The following is a 19,932-nucleotide window of genomic DNA, read 5'->3' as shown; positions in this document are numbered from 1 at the left end:
ACAAACAACTCCTTGTCTCTCACAATCAGCCTTATCTCCTCCCCACCACATCTAGAAGGCCATGGAAAAATATGGCGCAATGGCCGCTGCCGGCGCCGTCCACCCCCCAATCTTGGTGTTCCGTGCAATGCAGGGGCATCTACGCATGGGAAATTATATCGAACACGGCTAGTTGTAAGCAGGCTAGGTCTACAACCATGATGATAGTGACTGCAGACGATGAGGCTGACTATGGTATGCCGAACACGGCGCCTATACTCAGGTGTCATCTCCGGCGTAGGGTCTTGTCACTTCACTGTGAGGAGCAGCACGTAATAATTTGACCAACGGGTAGTACAGTGCTACTACATTGGTAGTACTACTACTAGTAGTACTAGCACCACCGTCTGGATTTAGTAGTACTACCACGTCCATCTGGATTTAGTATTTGACTAGCAATATCTAGTAATGCATGTCACAAAAAATGTACTACTACCTCTGTAAATAAATACATGGTGTATTGTTTTATTCCTATCGGCGAGATAACTTAATGTCTTTTTGCTACTTAATAGGATTACATGCAATGAACTAACCATTGCATGTGATGTTTGGTAGTCTCAAGTCATTGAAAGCATGCACGGGCATGGAGGGGGACGCAGCTTCATTGACTTACTGCACCTGCCTTTGGGTGTATGAGACGTGGGCCCAACGGGTGGCTGGCCAACCTGTCATACAGCCAAAGGCAGGTGCAGTAGAGGGGCGAGGAGTAGATGGCCAACACGCACGTGAATTCAACGCAGTCTGCACTTCTCATATCAAGGCTCCCGCCAGTCCAATCTACGAAATCCTATGCACCTACGCACCCAAGGGCAAGAGTGATCACTCCAATTGCAAGATCAGTTGACTAGAAGCTAGACCCATGGAGGCGATGAGCGCGAGCATCAGCCGGCTGCGCCAGATGGTCCACGACACCGGCCAGCGGCCCGGCACCGACGAACGTCTTCAGGTAGTGCTTGAGACCGCCAGGGCGAGGGGCCGCTTCGACGACAGCTTCGTCTCCTTGTTCGACGAGGTCCTCGTCGGCTTCCTCGACAAGTTCACCGTCGTCAAGAAGCTCGCAGACGACCTTCATGTACGCCTCCAGCCCACGCGCCCAGGCTCTGCGATGCATGCCACCCTCAATGGCCTCTATGGTGACAACCTCTTCGACGCACTGGTGGCCCTGCGACTGCCCACCGTCGCGCCGGAGAGTGTCCACCTCGAGGTCGCGCTCGCCGCGCAGCGCCCGGCGCAGCAAGACACCATCGACATAATCACCCACGTCTACGCGCAAATCGTCCACAAGGACTACTACATGCAAGAGGAGGACGATAGGATGCTGGCCTTCTTGGACCGCAGGGCAACCTTGGACGGCATTGTTTAGAAGCACGTTGAGCTTGCCGCCAACGCCGATGCTCCTCACACGTCGGTTGGTGACCCGGTGCACTAGGGCGTGAGGATGTCGTTGATGGATCCGTATGTATCTTTATCTTTTCGTCAAATCCATGTAGTAGTATATGGTACTACTAGTAATTATCTTACCTTTCGCATCAACTTCATAATTTTCCTACGTACTCCATGCATGAACCGCGCCAGAACCAAACTTCTCATTACTCTAGGGAAAATCGTTATTTCTATCTATCGGTCACGCCATGGAGCAGAACCAAATTTTAGAAGTTACAAGTTCAAAAGGAAAAGCCTGCCGTGTTCGCGTCGCACCCCCACACGGTTGGTCCGGCACGCCGCTCAAGGGGGAATGCGTGCTGTGTTGCATTTTCACTTACAAGTGGGACCGCAGTTGAGCAAACCGACGATCAGCAAACCCCAACCCCGCCCACCGCGCGATGGCTGAGAAAACAGGAGGGAGAGGAGATGGCTGTAGCACGGACTCCAAGAAAATTGGTGTCGGATGGGACTCGTGTGGGTGGCGTGTGCCGTACTGCTAGACATGAATGCTAGTTATGGCCCATGCCACCCCACTATATCGAGGTGCTGGTTACGTAGAACAAATTTCCTGGAGTCCGTGCTCAGCCCTCCTCTATCTCTCTTCTCAGCCAGCCAGCAGACGCGCAGAGCCCATCGTCTGGACCTGCACATGTTAGTGAAAACGCAAGAGGACCCACTGAACCTGCACATCTTTCACCTCGACATGCTGGTGATGAAAAACAAATCCAATAAAGATCTTCGGTGGCCGCTTTTGGAGTTACTCAAGAGTAGTAAGATTCTATTTACAGTTTAACCCAAGATGCACATCACGTGGCTTCAACTACCACTCTATTTTCTTGCATGACAGGACCTGGATGCTGGATGTCCCACGTGTCGGCAAAAGGAGGAAGAACTCGACCAAATCTTCGGTTGCGCTCTCGGATTAGACTAGTTGTGCTAACTTAAAATTTTATTGTGTAGAATGGATACAAGTTTTGGTATTGGGAAGAAGAGTACAATGATATATTGATAGAGCGCAATTTAGTAGATGTTCTAGCACTTTTAGCTAGCATAGAGGCTAGAGATGAGACTAGTGCACTTGTTGATAGAATAGAGGCTAGACACGTCTACTTCTTTACACTCGAAGAAGAAAGAAGCACGCAGGATCGAGCCTCCGCAGATCAACAATGAACGTATTAAGAAGGCACTAATCCAACTTACAGGAGCAGTTATGGAAGTTGGATATCTTCTAAAATGTATTCTTGTGGTTCTTGTTTTTCTAGTCAAAATTTTGGTGATGTATTTCCTTGTACCAAAAAATCAATGATGAAAAAAAAGATATGTGTTTGCAAAGAAAAATGTACGCGGCCGGGATGCGTCCGCGCGTTCGGCGCACGGCCACCGCATCCGAGAAATGGCCCGGACACGACCCCATTGCCCTACCCAAACGGACAGAATCCGGGCAAAACGGAGGTCCGTTTAGGGTCGTGCGTTGGAGTTGGCCTTACAAGTGGGACCGCAGTTGAGGAAACCGACTATCGGCAAACCCCCACCTCGCCCGCCGCGTGATGGCTAAGTTAGAGAAACGACGAGGTTGAAGAGATTGTTGTAGCACGGACTCCAACAAATATGGTGTCAGATGGAAGTCGTGCTGGTGGCGTGTGCCGTACTCCTGGACGTGAATGCTTGTTCTGGCCCATGCCACCCTACTACTCCTACTACTTATAGTAGTAGTATCGAGGATTCGAGGTGTTGGTTACATACAGCGAACACATTAACATATGGCCCACCTCACACTGTGGTCAAATTTCCTGGAGTCTGTGCTAGGTTAAAAAGTGTTCTTTGTGAGGATGGGTGGCTGGTCTCAAGTTTAAAACTTGTTGTATTACGTACGTAGAAGCTAGTACATTTAGTGTACTATTGTTGATTGGCCTCATCGGATAACCTGTTGCAATGCACGTACAATTATGTATTCGGAAAATATATTTTTGCCTCGTCGCAGCACCCACTCAGAGAAGCGACTGGAAAGCCATTCATAAATTTAGTAAGTTTATCACAGACATATCATTTTATTACATACAACAGGTCATCAACCCACAACGACAACGAGGATACATTATAAATACTAAAGTTTTCATCACACAACAAATAACAAGCAATGAAATGAACTTCAACTCCACCAATCCTCGGCGTTGGAAACGCTTGCTTTGAACCACAAGCGATTCTCTGGGAAGAGCCAGCTACTGTCAATCTCGAGACCAACGCAGGACTAATCATCCAAGCTGAAGTGGCCTACTATATCACGACCAGGGTAGGGAACCACCGCAATGTCCGACGTATAGATACAGTTGCTTCTCATAAATGGTAGTAACGTTGTGTCAACAGCAATTGGATCGCCTTTCACCATCATTGGATAGTTTTGTCCAAGGAAGAGCGAGTTTGCTCCAAGACTATCAATACTGTACCAGGGAGAAGGTGTTGGCGCTAGCACACTAGTATCCATCCCGAATACCATGCAACGGGTGTTGGAATAGGTCCGGAGAGTGCGACCATGGGAGACAACACCCGCTCCCTCAGTAGTAACATCAGCAGTGGGCTGTATACAAACAAGAAGTGGTGATCCATTGGAATTAGTTGCTAGCCGCCAGTGAGCATATGGGCCCTGCTCGTGATCATCACCATCGTCATCTCCCCCTTGGTTATAAATTTTTTGAAGTATAGGTGGTGGAATGTTCACAGGACCTTGGAAACACAAGAAGAAGGTTAATTAGTAGAGAAGGGAAACTTGCTAACTCGCATGCATGTGGATGAAACAATTATAATTACGGTGGAAGACAAACATACCGAAACTACGAGGATCCCATGCAAAAACAGTGCCATGAGTGGTGGCAGCAAACATAAGACCCTCGTATTCAATTGCATCACAGTACACATCCGTGTATAGGAACTGATTTTTGAGTAATATCCATCCAGTCGAACCACGAAGGACGGTAACAAACTTGTCGAAGATAGCAACAACTTGATAGTTCTTGTAATTCCAAGAGCGGTTGGGAACTCGAGAAATTGCTATCTTCCATAGACAACAGTCACTATGATCATATTTGAACATACGTAGATCATCTTTGTGCTCAACCTCAGGGCACTTGGAGATTTTTGGAAGTGGAATCCGCTGACGAGTGTACACATTCACAAGTTCCCACTCGCAATTGTACCCAATATAAACAACCCAATCTCCATTTGCGCCTGCCCAAGCCTTCCCTCAAGCGATGGCATAACATCATACGTATCATTATCAAGCGGCATCAACTTGCACAAGGCGAGGCTTCCCTCATCCCCGCGCCAGTCAGCAGGGTCACGGCGAAGAAGATAGGGCAGATCAAACCGCTCCTGGACCCTTGTGTTCCTTATAATGATGTTATTAGTTGAGTTGAGAATGTTCTTGAACGAACCTGCCATGCTAGCCGAGGTGATGACGTCGCACTGATCAATGAGTTCCCCCACCACGTCATCTTTCAGATCGGTGCAAGAATAACGGGGTCGTTTTCGGCTTGTTCCCTCCATGGAGAAGACGATCGAACAATGGCAGAAGGAAGGGTGAAGGCAAATGGAGGAGGGAGGAAGAGCGTGCGACAGCAGTTCAAAATCGAGAGGGAAAGGCGAAGAGTTGGTGGACGGTTGCCAGTTTGCCACGGTACACGAAGAGGCGCCCCGGCCTACACGTCCTTTCGGAAATTGTACAAAAGGACTCGCCATCGTCTCACTGACATGTTGGAACGGGACCACATGTCAACGAAACGTGGTGTGTAATTTCTCGTGCAAAATGCGATCTGGCCGCGTTGGCCCGAGGTGCCGCATTAGTTATCGACCTTTATTTTTTTAACATACAATCTAAGTGGATAGCTCCTGTGGTCAGCACACGTGAGCGGATATATAGGTGGGCTAGGTGGGCAGGCGGTAAGTGCTAAAAGAGTTGATCTCGAAAAAATAGTTGATCCAATGCTTGGTTTTGTTTGGATTTTTCAACTATGACCATTGGATAGAGTGAATCAATGGCTTACGTTCAAAGTTATTCTCATACTATAGAATGGTATAGGAACGTGGAGAGATTTGGTTGATTTTATATCGCTGAATAATATAAAATATTATGAGTGCAGATGCTCCACCCCGAGGTTTGTTGCTCCTTCTCGTTCGTCGGGAATCTATGTTCTTCCACTCTTTCGTTTAAGACATGAGCTTTGTTCATCCTTTTGCCGACACGCGGGACATCTATATGCCTCCATTTTACAAAATCATACTGTATGCCTCCATGACACGCGGGACATCTAGCATCAAGGTGGCGTGTCATGCAAGAAAATGGAGATATGCAGTGCGTAAGTGAGTCATGCACTTCGATGGCACCTAGTACTACGCAATATTTTTTCTCCTAGATGGCACGTGAATAGTGCATGTACTCAATGACAGAGCCCGGGATGGTAGCCATGGACATGGTCGGCCCTTTTTGAAGAGAGTACTAATAAATAACTTTGATGTGTCCCGTCAACTCGCAGAACGACGAGAAGCTTGCTTACTACGCCTTCTCCCTCGCCAACGCGTGCGCGGTGGCTCGCAGCACGAGGAGAAACTTTTGCTTACAAGCGGTGGAGGTGCAGCAGTTCATTTGGTGTCAGATTGCCAGAAGTACTACTGTAGTACCATCATTATTGTTCGACTTCCGGAATAGGAGAAGAGCCAAGCGCAAGGTCACCTACTAACCTAGTACAGTACTACTATAGCCAAAGCTGGTCCACCTTTTTAGAGCATGGTTAATTAATATAGGCGGCTCTTGCAGCGGCACATCATTTAGAGCAAGTACTCTCTTCGTAGGAACAAAGGAAGTGAAACAAAAGTTGGAGTGGATGTTAGATTGCCAATTAAAACATGATTACATAGGGAAAAAATCCTATAGCATTCTATCCTATGAATCAAACGACTGATGTAGGAAAATTATGAGGGGGGTCTCTCCAACAGTGTTCCTTGGCTCGCACCTAGCATCACGGTGGTCGAACTTGGAGTCATTCATCTGGTACACGTGGCATCTCAGATCTGGACACAAGGTGACGCGACCTCTCACTTCCTCCGCCATTTGAAGCGGCGCGCCGGTGGAGGGCTAGCATACTCCAATATTAGGTTGGCTCTATGTGATGTGGCAACTTCATATACTAACCGGATGCTGGCTATACTACTACGGTACTCATACTCCAAGAAGTGACTCGAAAACCATTCATAAATTGAGTCTATGGCATGCATTTGCAAATGTACCATTCATTACATACAACAAGTCATCAACACACAACGACAACGAGGATACATGTTGGATTATAGATTATTTCCAACAAAACATTCTAGCAAATACTAAAGTTTTCATCACACAACAAATAACAAGCAATGAAATGAACTTCAACTCAACCAATCCTCGGCGTTGGAAACGCTTGCTTTGAACCATAGGTGCTCTGGGAAGGGCTAGCTATTGTCAATATCGAGAGCAACGCAAGACTGATCATATAGGCTGAAGCGGCATATATCAGAACCAGGGTAGGGAACCACCGAAATGTCGAGGTATAGATACAGTTGCTTCTCATAGATGGTAGTACTAACGTTGTGTCAACAGCAGCTGGATCACCTTTCACCATCATTGGATAGTTTGGTCCAAGGAAGAGCGAGTTTTCTCCAAGACTATCAATACTGGACCAGGGAGAAGGTGTTGGCGCTAGCACACTAGTATCCATCCTGAATACCATGCAACGGGTGTTGGAATAGGTCCGGAGAGGGCGACCATGGGAGACAACACCTGCTTCCTCAGTAGTAACAATCTGAGTGCACTGTATACAGACAAGAAGAGGTGATCCATCGCAATTAGTTGCCAGGCGCCACTGAGTGTATAAGTTCTGCTCCTCCTCATGCTCATGATCATCACCATCGTCATCTCCCCCTTGCTTATAAAATTTTTCAAGTATAGGTGGTGGAATGTTCACAGGACCTTGGAAACACAAGAAGAAGGTTAATTAGTAAAGGGAAACTTGCTAACTCGCATGCATGTGGATGAAACCATTATAATTATGGTAGAAGACAAACGTACTGAAACTACGAGGATCCCATGCAAAAACACTGCCACGAGTGGTGGCAGCAAACACAAGATCCTCATATTCAATTGCATCACAGTACTCATCCGTGTGTAGAAACTGATTTTTGAGCAATATCGATGGACGACGAACCGTGGAATGAGTAAGGACGGCAACAAGCTTGTCAAAGATAGCAACAACTTCATAGTTCTTGTAATTCCAAGAGTGGTTGGGAACTCGACAATTGCTATCTTCAGTAGACGATAGTCACCATGATCGTATTTGAACGTACGTAGATCATCTGTGTGCTCAACCTCAGGGCACTCTGAGATTTTTGGAAGTGGAATCCACTCACGAGTGTATACATTCACAAGTTCCCACTCGCAATTGTATCCAATATAAACAACCCAATCTCCATTTGTGCCAGCCCAGGCCTTACCCTTCAGCAATGGCATCTTGACATCACACGTATCATTATCAAGCGGCATCAACTTGCACAAGGCGAGGCCTCCGTCGACCGCGCCCATGTGAACAGGCTTATAGCAAAGAAGATAAGGGAGATCAAACCGCTCCTAGACCTTTGGGTTCCTTGTAATGATGTTATTAGTTGAGTCAAGAATGGGCTTGAACGAACCTGCCATGCTAGCCGAGGTGATGACGTCGCACCGATCAATGAGTTCCCCCACCACGTCATCTTTCAGATCGGGGCAAGAATAAAGGGGTCGTTTCCGGCTTGTTCCCTCCATGGAGAAGACGATCGAACAATGGCAGAAGGAAGGGCGAAGGCAAATGGAGGAGGGAGGAAGAGCATGCGACATCAGTTCCAAATCGAGAGGGAAAGGCGAAGAGTCGGTGGACGGTTGCCAGTTTGCCATGGTACACGAAGAGGCGCCCCGGCCTACACATCCTTTCGGAAATTGTACAAAAGGACTCGCCATCGTCTCACTGACATGTTGGAACGGGACCACATGTCAACGAAAAATGGTGTGTAATTTCTCGTGCAAAATGTGACCTGGCCGCGTTGGCCCGAAGTGCCGCATTATTTCTCGACTTTATTTTTTTAATGGCGTGCCGTTCAGTTTTGAAGCACGACTAACTGGTACTGTTTGCAGAGAAAATATAAACTACTCTACCACTACTCCACCTCTAGTGCAAGTAGTATAAAAAAGATATATAGGCTGGAGCTTCAGAGCTTTCTTGCTAAGGGCTGCCCACTTGCTTCTCACACTATCACCCTCTCACCAGATCTAAAACAGACGGCCTCTCTCTCCCTCCTCACCGGTGGTCACAGATCCGCCGGGGAAGAAAAGGACGTGCAGCGTTGACGCACTCATCATCGGCGAGCGAGGTCACGCACTGACGACAAGGCCGTCCTCTCAGACCTAGCGCCCGCGCGGGATGGCCTCCGGCCCCAAGCTCGCTGCCGTAGTGCGTGCGGAGGACGATGACCACGAGAGAAGCCACTTCCCGCCGACCCTCGGGTATGCTACCTCTTTTCGAACCATACCCTTGTTCTATTGCCCCATCCACCACGTCGCTGCATGTGGATCTTTTTCCACTCCACCATCTTCCTAATTTCCTGTCCTCTACTCTACTGGTCACGCAGACGAAAACCTTAATTTGCACTATTAAAGGAAACCCTACTTCATGCAGACTAATCCATGTCTGGGTTGAATAAGGAAAGGAAGGGAGACTGTATTGTCCAAGAGAGTAGGCATCGAACCTGCATCTAGGTTGAAAAGGGGAAAATCAGTAGCTAAGGAACGAGTCTCGTGTCTCTTGGTTGAAGAAGCGTAGAAAGGCATGACAACGCAATAGAGAATGACCAGGTTGATCGGTTTGTTGTCCTCACATAGGAAAAAGGTGGCTAAAGAGAACAAAAATGGGACGTAATCCACATATGCTGTCTGGATATTTGTTGCTCTGGGCAACCATACCTCCCTCACCACTCTATGCGTCCGTGGAGGTACATCATACTGGTGCGCCCACTGTCCGAATGGGCCTAGCATGTCCCTTAAACCAAACACATCCTTATTGTCACTTTTTTGCTGTTAGTATAACGCCAGCAGTCAAGTCAAGCAATGCTACTGCTAAAGTGATGCCACATTTAACTACTGCCGCACTCAGTCTAATGCCACCGATAAAAAAAATTGACGAAAAGGCAGGGCCACTGCTTTTCATTGCTTATAGAAGAAATAAACAGTTACACAAACAAGATTAGAGAAGGAGGATTGGGGTTAGAGATACATCAGAAGTACATCAGTCTGGTTCTAGGGGGCGCTCTACCTGACATCATGATGTAATGTTAAGTCATTTCCTTTTGTTACAGTGTCACTGAATTGTCAAGGCGGTGATGGCATTTTATTTTAGTTGAACTGCATAAAATATGCTTAAAAGAAGAGGAAAGGTCAGGAATCGATCATTCTTTCAGAAAGAACTATATATTCCTTTCTGACATTAGCCATTGTTGCCTTATTTATTCCTTCAAACAGGTGGTTAGAAACAGTCTTGCTACCTTTTCCCATTAAGAAATTGGAATGCTTATATTTGTGAGTCTATGCTTCAACTAGTGCCACTTCTATAGTAATCACACTTTCAATATCTATGCAAACAGGGATGCTCGATTTTAGTGGAACTGCACAAAAAGTCCAACTGGTTCAACATTAGGAGCATGTTTTCTTCCAAACCTTTATATCCAATTGGTGGCACTATGAGCTGTTCATTAAGAAGGTACATGGTTTGCTACTATCTTGCTACTCTTTTTGTACTGTCATTAGATAGTAATACTAGTGGTTTGCATGTGAATTTATTGGCAGGGTGGACCTACATTGGAGGTGCAGGACAGGATTCAATGATTGGATGCTCAATTTCGGTTGTATCGATTTCACCTCTTCCATCACTGCGAACATGGATATCCTTGGTCTGATGAAGAATAGGTGCTATATTTCTGCTCTGAACAAGCAAAGCAATTCAGTATGAAATTGTCCAGGGCAAAACATGACTGTATCAAATTGTCCAGTGCAAAACATGACTGTATCAAATTGTCCAGTGCAAAACATGACAGATGCTAAGCGGAAGAGACATGCTTAAACCGAAAATACAAGGTGGGGTATATGTTTACTAGCTGCTTGATATTTGTGCAGACAGAGATGTCTGCCCGTTGCTATTTGGCAAACACACAAAGTGACCGCAATTTTGGTTGAACTGCACAAGAGAATAGTATAGTCACTGCATGCAGTGCCATTTGAAAATAGACATAGAAAGATTGGATAGTCACTTCATGGACTAAAGAAAAGTAGTATTGTACTATTTATTGGCCAACACTAGGTGCTTCATTGCTTTGGTCTGATTATACAATGGGCATCATTTTGCCTAAGTTAAAGTTTGTATTCCGGAAATAGTCTCGCCGTGTGATCGAGAGAAGACCAAATCATATTGCAGTGGATGTTCCTCCATCATGTGTGGTTCATTCTCATGGTTCCAGCTGTTGGTGAAACCACTTACGTTTGCAAGAGGAATTGTAGACTTCACAAACAAATTTTTCTTTTAGTCTGTACTGAATGTTGGCCAAGAGAAGCATCCATGTTAGTAGGAAGAACATATGTTTTTTTAGATCTTTGCTTTTGGAGCTACATATTTGTATATGATCTATGAATCATTGAGATGCATTAACATGTTGATCTTATGTATGGGAATCGTACTAGTTGGTTTTAGTTGTGGCTGATCTTTGCTTTTGGAGCTACATATTTGTATATGATCTGTGAATCATTGAGATGCATCAACAGTTCCTTATATCTGTTCGCTCAGTGTTTACAAGTTAGTGATCGATCACTAGCTAGCCTACTAATGCGCTGCTGGCAGTTTTAGTTGCGACGCAAGATCTGAAGTGGCAGTTTTTTGAATAAAAATGCCTACCTCTGAAGAAACTGACAAGCTGCTCTGAAGAAAATGCCATGCGAATCTGAAGAAACTGCCAGCGAAAATGTTCGCAAATGCCTTATCTCCCAGCTAAAGTTCATCAACTAATGCCCTCGGCTGCGACTCGTTGCATGCTGCTCCGCATACTGGCTGCGAGTGATTTTAAGTGCCTGCATGCAGCCGGCCGTAATTAACGCAGCTAACTGATGCGAAAAAAGATGCGCTTTAATTGTTGCGGGCCTTTTAAATTAGTGGAATCATTATTGACAAGGAGGGAGATGATTCGAGTGCACTCGTTTGACCGTCATGCCGGCGTGCGACCCAGCACGGACGGGACAGGACAGCACAGTCAGAATATCAGTTTCTCTAGTTTTCCACGGCAAGCTGGCGTGCTAAGCCATGCCTGCTTAATTATGCATTGAATTCCGATGACCATCGCGCTACCTTCCGCCTATAAGTACTGTTTCCCGGCCTTCTATGGTGGCACCGTGACCGAACTCGCCCTATCCTCATAAGCCCCCACCGGCCCGACGTCACTCGCCACTTATCCTCGCTCTCGCCACGTCCGCCATGCCCCCGCCCGTCCGCGATAGGCGAGGCCGGAGGCGGTCACCGCCGGAACTAGTGTTCGGTTTTTCACCGGAAGGCAGACGGAGGGAGGAGGCATTCTATCGGTCTTTAGATGGCAATGCGGAGATCGAGGACTTGTTGGAGTGCGACTGCCTGGCGGAGGAGCAGGAGTTGTTGGAGCGCGGTCGCTTGGCGGAGGAGCAGCGTATCGCCGATTTGCGCCGCCAGTGGGACATGGAGCAGCAGCGCACCGACGCTCTGAGTCGCGAGCAGAACGCCCGCAACTGGGCCGACTACATGGAGGCCAGCGCCCGGCAAATAGCCCTGGAGGCTGTCGGGCACGCACGCATTCGTGACACCGATTTTTACTACCAGCTCGTCAAGTGGGTTTCCCGCTTAAAAGCCGAAGCTTCGGTGGACCACGCCGGCACGGAAAGGGCCAACGCGCGCGAGCAACGCGCCCTATCGCACCTCTGGCAAGTCTGAGGCGAGGCGGAGGACGCCGGTGCCGGCGTTTAGCGTGTACCGCAGATGGCGGCCGGCATCGTCTAGTTAGCTAACAGTAAGTTAGTACTTGTACGCTACTAGAGTATTAGTGGGAGTAGATAGTTAACTTGGCTATGATGGTTGTCAACGTGGAAGTTCAGTACTCTATATGTGGTTTAGACATGTTACTTTGCTCTAAATGTTTAACTTTCCGTTTGAACGTATGGAATGGGTCGTTATTTTTTTAAATGGGTTGTATTTGTCCTCCAGGGGTTTTGAGGCTGACTTGTGGGCCTACCAAGTTGACGCGTACACAATCAGGAGATGATTGTACGTGGAGAGGATGACAGCAGGGACCCGCCAAGGTCATGGCAGTACGCAAGCAAGTGCCTCCTTATTTCAAGCCAATAAAAAATGGCTCCTCCTAATGGATTTCTGACATCTGGGTCCCATGCCATTGTCAACGTAGTCAATAAACGAGAGAATTGCACAACAAGCGGCTAACACCAGGGACCCAGCAGCTTGCCCAGTTATTTTTGTTTTGGGTTAATTTGATAAATGCCCCTCCAAATCTGGTGTTTCTGAGAAATGCCACCGCAATTTCCAAACTTTGAAAAATGCCATTTCATGCTATTTCCAGTGACATTTTTCGAAGTCTGGAGTGGCGTTTTTCAAAGTTTGCAAATTGCAGTGGCGTTTTCCAAAGTTTGCAAAAATTGTAGTGGCATTTTTCAAAGTTTAGAAATTGAAGTGGCATTTTTATGAATCGCCATAATTGGAGTGGCATTTATCTTTTTTTTTAGACGGAAGCAGGGTGTCAACTGGGATATCCGGGGCACTCTGGCCTGTCTAGACAGCCTTCTCTTTTATGTTTACCACAGACCAGCCCAGTAGTTTTTTTTTCTTTCTGAAAATGGCTAGCCCAGTTTTTTTGTGATTTGCCAAGTAAGTCGCTTTGTCAGGCCTGTTGGGCTGCAAATCTTTCAAGACGAGGAGAGCTTCATTCGGCTGGACGAGAAAATGGCCTATCAGTAATGAGAAATGGGTTGTACATTTTTTAAACACATCAAACCGGCAATTAGTTTCAAATTTCTTTTTCTCATTTCGAGATTTTAAATTGCATTAATTTTTATGCGTGGACAATTTGTTGGATTTTATATTGATATACATTTATTTTTAAAATCAGTTTGAATGTGACTCGAAATTTGGGGATTAAAAATAGTTCGGACCGCACCGAAATATGCAAAATTTCGTATAATTTTTTAACCATGGCCAGAATATGGGCTGTAATGCTAACAAAAAGAATATGGACTCCAAAAAACCTTAGGAATTAGCAAATGGGTTGTAAATTATTTGAAATAATGGCAGATGGGCTGTATGGTGTTTTCCACATATTTGAGGCTTTCCTAAAAAAAGGTTGACACACAAGCAGTGACTGTTGGATGTCCATCCAACGGCCGTCATGCCTCTTCAATCTCTGCCCTTCCTGCTCCAGCCACTCAAACAAGCGCTGGCGGACTGCCTGCTCCCTCCTCCCCGCGGCCGGCTGTGCTGCCGCATAGGCCTCACCGCCCCACCGTACTCCCATCGCTGGCGTAGCCATCCCTCTACTCACCCACACCTGCTGTTATTCTCCGGCGACGGCAGACGAACCAGTAAACCCTCGTATAGTCGTACTCCCCTCCGCGTGGGAAACAACTGCCGAGTCTTCCCTGCCTCCATGTCGTTCCCTTCCTAGGCCTCGCCGTCGTCCACCGCCCTGGTGCTCTCGGCGCGGCCTGGTCAACATGGTCAATGACCGACATGCATCTGAAGTGGACTGTACGTGGAGAGGCTGACAGCTGGGTCCACGGCCACACGCAAGGAAATGCCTCCTTATTACGTGCAAAATAATGATTCCTCCACCTGACATCTGGGACCCACCGAAAGGGCCTCTGTATTTCGCGAAAAAACGTTACCGCCGCTGACAGCTCGGACCCACCAGCTATATCTTCGCACGCAAGGAAGTGCGTCCTTATTACGCACAAAAAAATGAATACTCCTCTTTCTAGCTGGGACCCAGTATAGTGGCAGGCTGACTTGTGGGGCTACTAAGTTGACGGGGATGGAGGGCCTTGTCAACTTAGTCAATATGCACGATTCTAGCTCCAGTGACCGTACGATGTCCATCCAACAGCTGTACGTAGTGCTTCTTCAACCTCTGGTGTTCTTGCTCCAGCCGCCCAAACCAGCGCCGGTCGTGCCTCGTGCTCCTGCCTCCCGTGGCCGGCTGCGATGCGGCGGAGGCCTCACCGCCCCCTACTACTCCCACCGCTAGCCAGGCCATCCCTCTACTCATCCACACCCCGTGTTATTCTGCGGTGACGGCAGCCTCACACTGCAGCGAACCAGTGAACCCTCATACTCCTCTATGCGTGGGCATCCACTGCCGCGTCTTCCCCGGCTCCGCGTCGTCCCCTTCCTAGGCCTCGCCGCCGTCCACCACCCTGGTGCTCTCGATGCGGCGTGGTCAACGTGGTCAAGGAACGACTTCCATGGGAAGAGTACTGTACGTGGAGAGTCTGACAGCTGGGTCCACGGCAGCCGCAAGGAAGTGCCTCCTTATTACGTAGAAAATAATTATTCCTCCACCTGACAGCAGGGACCCACCGGATGGGCCACCGTATTTAGCGAAAAAACATTTCCCCCCTGACTGCTGGGACCCACCGGACGGGCCACCGTATTTCGCGAAAAAAAGTTCCCCTCGCTGTCAGCTCGGACCCACCGGAGGTGCCGCCTTTTTACGCACAAAAAAATGAATACTCCCCCTGCTAGTTGGGACCCACCTTGGTGGGAAGCTGACTTGGGGGCCTACTAAGTTGACGGGGACCGAGTGCTTTGTCAACTTAGTCAATATGAACGATTCTAGCTCCAGTGACCGTACGATGTCCATCCAATAGCCGTAGTGCTTCTTCAACCTCTGGTCGTCTTGCTCCAGCCGCCCAAAGCAGCGCCAGTCGTGTCGCATGCTCCTGCCTCCCGTGGCCGGCTGTGCTGCCGCGGAGGCCTCATCGCCCCTACTATTCTCACCGCTGGCCAGGCCCTGCGGCGACGGCAGCCTCACACCGCAGCCGAACCAGTGAACCCTTGTACTCCTCTCCGCGCGGGCTTCCACTGCCGAGTCTTTCCCGGCTCCACGTCGTCCCCTTCCTAGGCCTCGCTGTCGTCCACCGCCCTGGTGCTCTCGGCGCGGCATGGTCAACGTGGTCAAGGAACAACTTCCATCGGAAGAGTACTGTACGTGGAGAGGCTGACAGCTGGGTCCACGGCCGCAGCAAGGAAGTGCCTCCTTATTACGCGCAAAATAATTATTCCTCCACCTAACAGCAGGGACCCACTGGACGGGCCACCATATTTCGCGAAAAAAACATTTTCCCCTGACTGCTGGGACCCACCAGCTACATCTTCGCACGCAAGGAAGTGCGTCCGGGCAAAAAAAACGATTCGCCCCCCTAACTGCTGGGACCCACTAGCTACATCTTCGCATGCAAGGAAGTGCCTGACAGTCGGGACCCACCTGGTCGAAGCGTACGTAGCGTTGTCATTCTGGTCGCGAACGTGTACGTACATACTGGTCGATGTAGAGGCGCGCACGTGTCGTAGTAGAGGTGCGCACGTAGCATGTACACGTACGTACAGTGGCCAGTGTGCAAGAAAGAAAATACGGCCACGTACGTACATACGGGCAGGGTCTTGAATGCCTACTCGCGCATACGTACGGCCAGGGCTCGTGAACATGGCTGGGTCAGAACGGAGAAACAACATCGTCATCGTGTTCATGGGGAGCCAACCGGCTGGGACGGAACGAAATGCGTCGTCGTGTTCATCGGGAGGGCTTGGACGGAACAACCGATGGAAACGAGGCCTGGCGTACTGCAAAACGGAGGAAACGGACTTGTGTTCGACCGGCCATGTTCGAAACGGGATCCTATTCATTGGGAGGGGTCTGGCATACCGCAAAACGGAGGAAACGGACCTCCTACGGTCGAAACGGGGGTCCTGTTGATCGGGAGGGGTGTGGCGTACCGCAAAACGGAGGAAACAGACTTGTGTTGGAGCGCTACGGTCGAAACGGGGGTCCTATTCATCGGGAGGGGTGTGGCGTGCCGCAAAACGAGACTCCATGGGGTACTGTTCATCTCCACCGTCGACCTCCTCCAGCCTCCATGGGGTACTGTTCATCCACCGTCGACCTCCTCGAGCCTCCACCTGCGACTGTTCATCCACGGGCTCGTGTTCATCCAGCCTTCACCACGCGCTACTCTACCGGCTACTGTTCAACCAGACCGCTCCACGAGCTCCTGTTCAAGCACCCCTCCACGGGCTACTGTTCATCCAGCCCTCCACCGTCTACTGTTCATCCTGCCCTCCACGGGGTGGTCCTGTTCATCCTGCCCTCCACGGGGTGGTCCTGTTCATCCTGCCCTCCACAGGGTCCTGTTCATCCAGCCCCAACCAGCTCGATCGATCGGGGTCCTGTTCATCCACCCCCACCAGGAACTATTCATCCAGAGGAAACACCACGTGGTCCTGTTCATCCACCCCCACCAGGAACTATTCATCCAAACCCCCCAGCAACGCTCACTGTTCATCCAGAGGCAGCATTGGTCGGCTTCAGCTAGCAGCAGTAGCGAAGGAATCGCTCGATCGGGTTCAGTTAACAGCCATCAATCGATCGCTCAGGTTCAGTAACGCGTAGCCTGCAGTGCAATCGCTCGGGTTCAGTTAGAGCCAACGCCTCGCTCGGGTTCAGTTAGAGCCCAATGACTCGCACCCACGCGCGTGCGTGTACGAGAGAAACGCGCATCGCTCGGCCCCGACCACCCACCGTAACCGGGAACACCCCGATATTTTCCTCGCCCTCACTTCTACCACGGTTTTTTCCGTCATGGACGGCCCAAAGAATGTCATGCAGCTGCGTCTCCGGCCCGCTCAGGACGAAAAGCCCATTTTCTGTCATGATTTTTTGTCATAGAATTAGGACCCCACCACATCTATGATGATACCGGGTTTTGTCACAATTATCGTCATAGAAGTGTCATAAGTATGACAGAAAAAAAATTCGTTCGGCCCAAAATATCACGGATGTGTCTTTTTTTTTGTAGTGATGGAAGCCGTTCCTTGACCACGTTGACCACGCCGCGCCGAGAGCACCAGGGCGGTGGACGATGGCGAGGCCTAGGAAGGGGACGACGCGGAGCCAGGGAAGACGCGGCAGTGGATGCCCACGCATAGAGGAGTATGAGGGTTCACTGGTTTGCTGCGGTGTGAGGCTGTCGTCGCCGCAGAATAATGGGGGGTGTGGGTGAGTAGAGGGATGGCCTGGCCAGCAGTGGGAGTAGTAGGGGCGGTGAGGCCTCCGCCGCATTACAGCCGGCCACGGGAGGCAGGAGCGCGAGGCACGACCGGCGCTGGTTTGGGCGGCTGAAGCAAGAAGACCAGAGGTTGAAGAAGCACTACGGCCGTTGGATGGACATCGTACGGTCACTGGAGCTAGAATCGTGCATATTGACTAAGTTGAAAAAGCCCTCCGTCCCCGTCAACTCAGTAGGCCCACAAGTCAGCCTGCCACTATACTGGGTCCCAGCTAGCAGGGGGAGTATTCATTTTTTTGTGCGTAATAAGGAGGCACTTCCTTGCGTGCGAAGATATAGCTAGTGGGTCCAAGCTGTCAGCGGCGGTAACATTTTTTCGCGAAATACAGAGGCCCTTTCGGTGGGTCCCAGATGTCAGGTGGAGGAATCATTATTTTGCGCATAATAAGGAGGCATTTCCTTGCGTGCGGCCATGGACCCAGCTGTCAGCCTCTCCACGTACAGTCCACTTCAGATGCATGTGGGTCGTTGACCAGGCCGCGCCGAGAGCACCAGGGCGGTGGACGACGGCGAGGCCTAGGAAGGGAACGACACGGAGGCAGGGAAGACTCGGCAGTTGTTTCCCACACGAGGGGAGTACGACTGTACGAGGGTTACTGGTTCGTCTGCTGTCGCCGGAGAATAACAGCAGGTGTGGGTGAGTAGAGGGATGGCTAGGCCAGCGATGGGAGTACGGTGGGGCGGTGAGGCCTGCGCGGCAGCACAGCCGGCCGCGGGGAGGAGGGAGCAGGCAGTCCTGCCGGTGCTTGTTTGAGCGGCTAGAGCAGGAAGAGCAGAGATTGAAGAAGCACAACGGCCGTTGGATGGAAATCCAACAGTCACTGCTTGTGCGTCAACCTTTTTTTAGGAAAGCCTCAAATCTGTGGAAAACAGCATACAGCTCATCTGCCATTATTTCTAATAATTTACAGCCCATTTGCCAATTCTTAAGGTTTTTTTTGGAGCCCATATTCTTTTTGTTAGCATTACTGCCCATATTGTGGCCATGGTTAAAAAATTATACGAAATTTTGCATATTTCGGTGCGGACCGAACTGTTTTTAATCCTGAAATTTCGAGTCACATTCAAACTGATTTTAGAAATAAATGTATATCAATATAAAATCCAACAAATTGTCCACGCATAAAAATCAATGCAATTTAAAATCTCGAAATGAAAAAAACAAATTTGAAACTAATTGTCGGTTTGATGTGTTTTAAAAATGTACAACCCATTTCTCATTACTGATAGGCCATTTTCTCGGCCAGCCGAATGAAGCTCTCCTTGTCTTGAAAGATTTGCAGCCCAACAGGCCTGACAAAGCGACTTACTTGGCAAATCGCAAAAAAACTGGGTTGTGGCCGTGGACCCAGCTGCGGCCGTGGACCCAGCTGCGGCCGTGGACCCAGCTGTCAGCCTCTCCACATAGAGTACTCTTCCGATGGAAGTCGGTCGTTGACCACATTGACCACGCCGCGCCGAGAGCACCAAGGCGGTGGACGACTGCAAGGCCTAGGAAGGGGACAACGCGGAGCCGGGGAAGACACGACAGTGCATGCCCACGCGGAGAGGAGTACGAGGGTTCACTGGTTCGGCTGTGGCGTGAGGCTGTCGTCGCCATAGTATAACAGGGGGTGTGGGTGAGTAGAGGGATGCCCTAGCTAGCGGTGGGAGTAGTAGGGGCGATGAGGCCTCCCCGGCATCACAGCCGGCCACGGGAGGCAGGAGCACGCGGCACGACCGGTGCTGCTTTGGGCGGCTGGAGCAAGAAGACCAGAGGTTGAAGAAGCACTATGGCCGTTGGATGGACATCGTACGGTCACTGGAGCTAGAATCGTTGATATTGACTAAGTTGACAAAGCCCTCCGTCCCCGTCAACTTAGTAGCCCCACAAGTCAGCCACCCACTATGGCAGGTTCCAGCTAGCAGGGGTATTCATTTTTTTGTGCGTAATAAGGATGCACTTCCTTGCGTGCGAAGATATAGCTGGTGGGTCCGACCTGTCAGCGGGGGGGAACTTTTTT

Source organism: Triticum aestivum, chromosome 2D (assembly GCF_018294505.1).
Source record: "Triticum aestivum cultivar Chinese Spring chromosome 2D, IWGSC CS RefSeq v2.1, whole genome shotgun sequence".
NCBI lineage: Eukaryota > Viridiplantae > Streptophyta > Magnoliopsida > Poales > Poaceae > Triticum > Triticum aestivum.
This window is presented reverse-complemented; position numbering follows the sequence as displayed.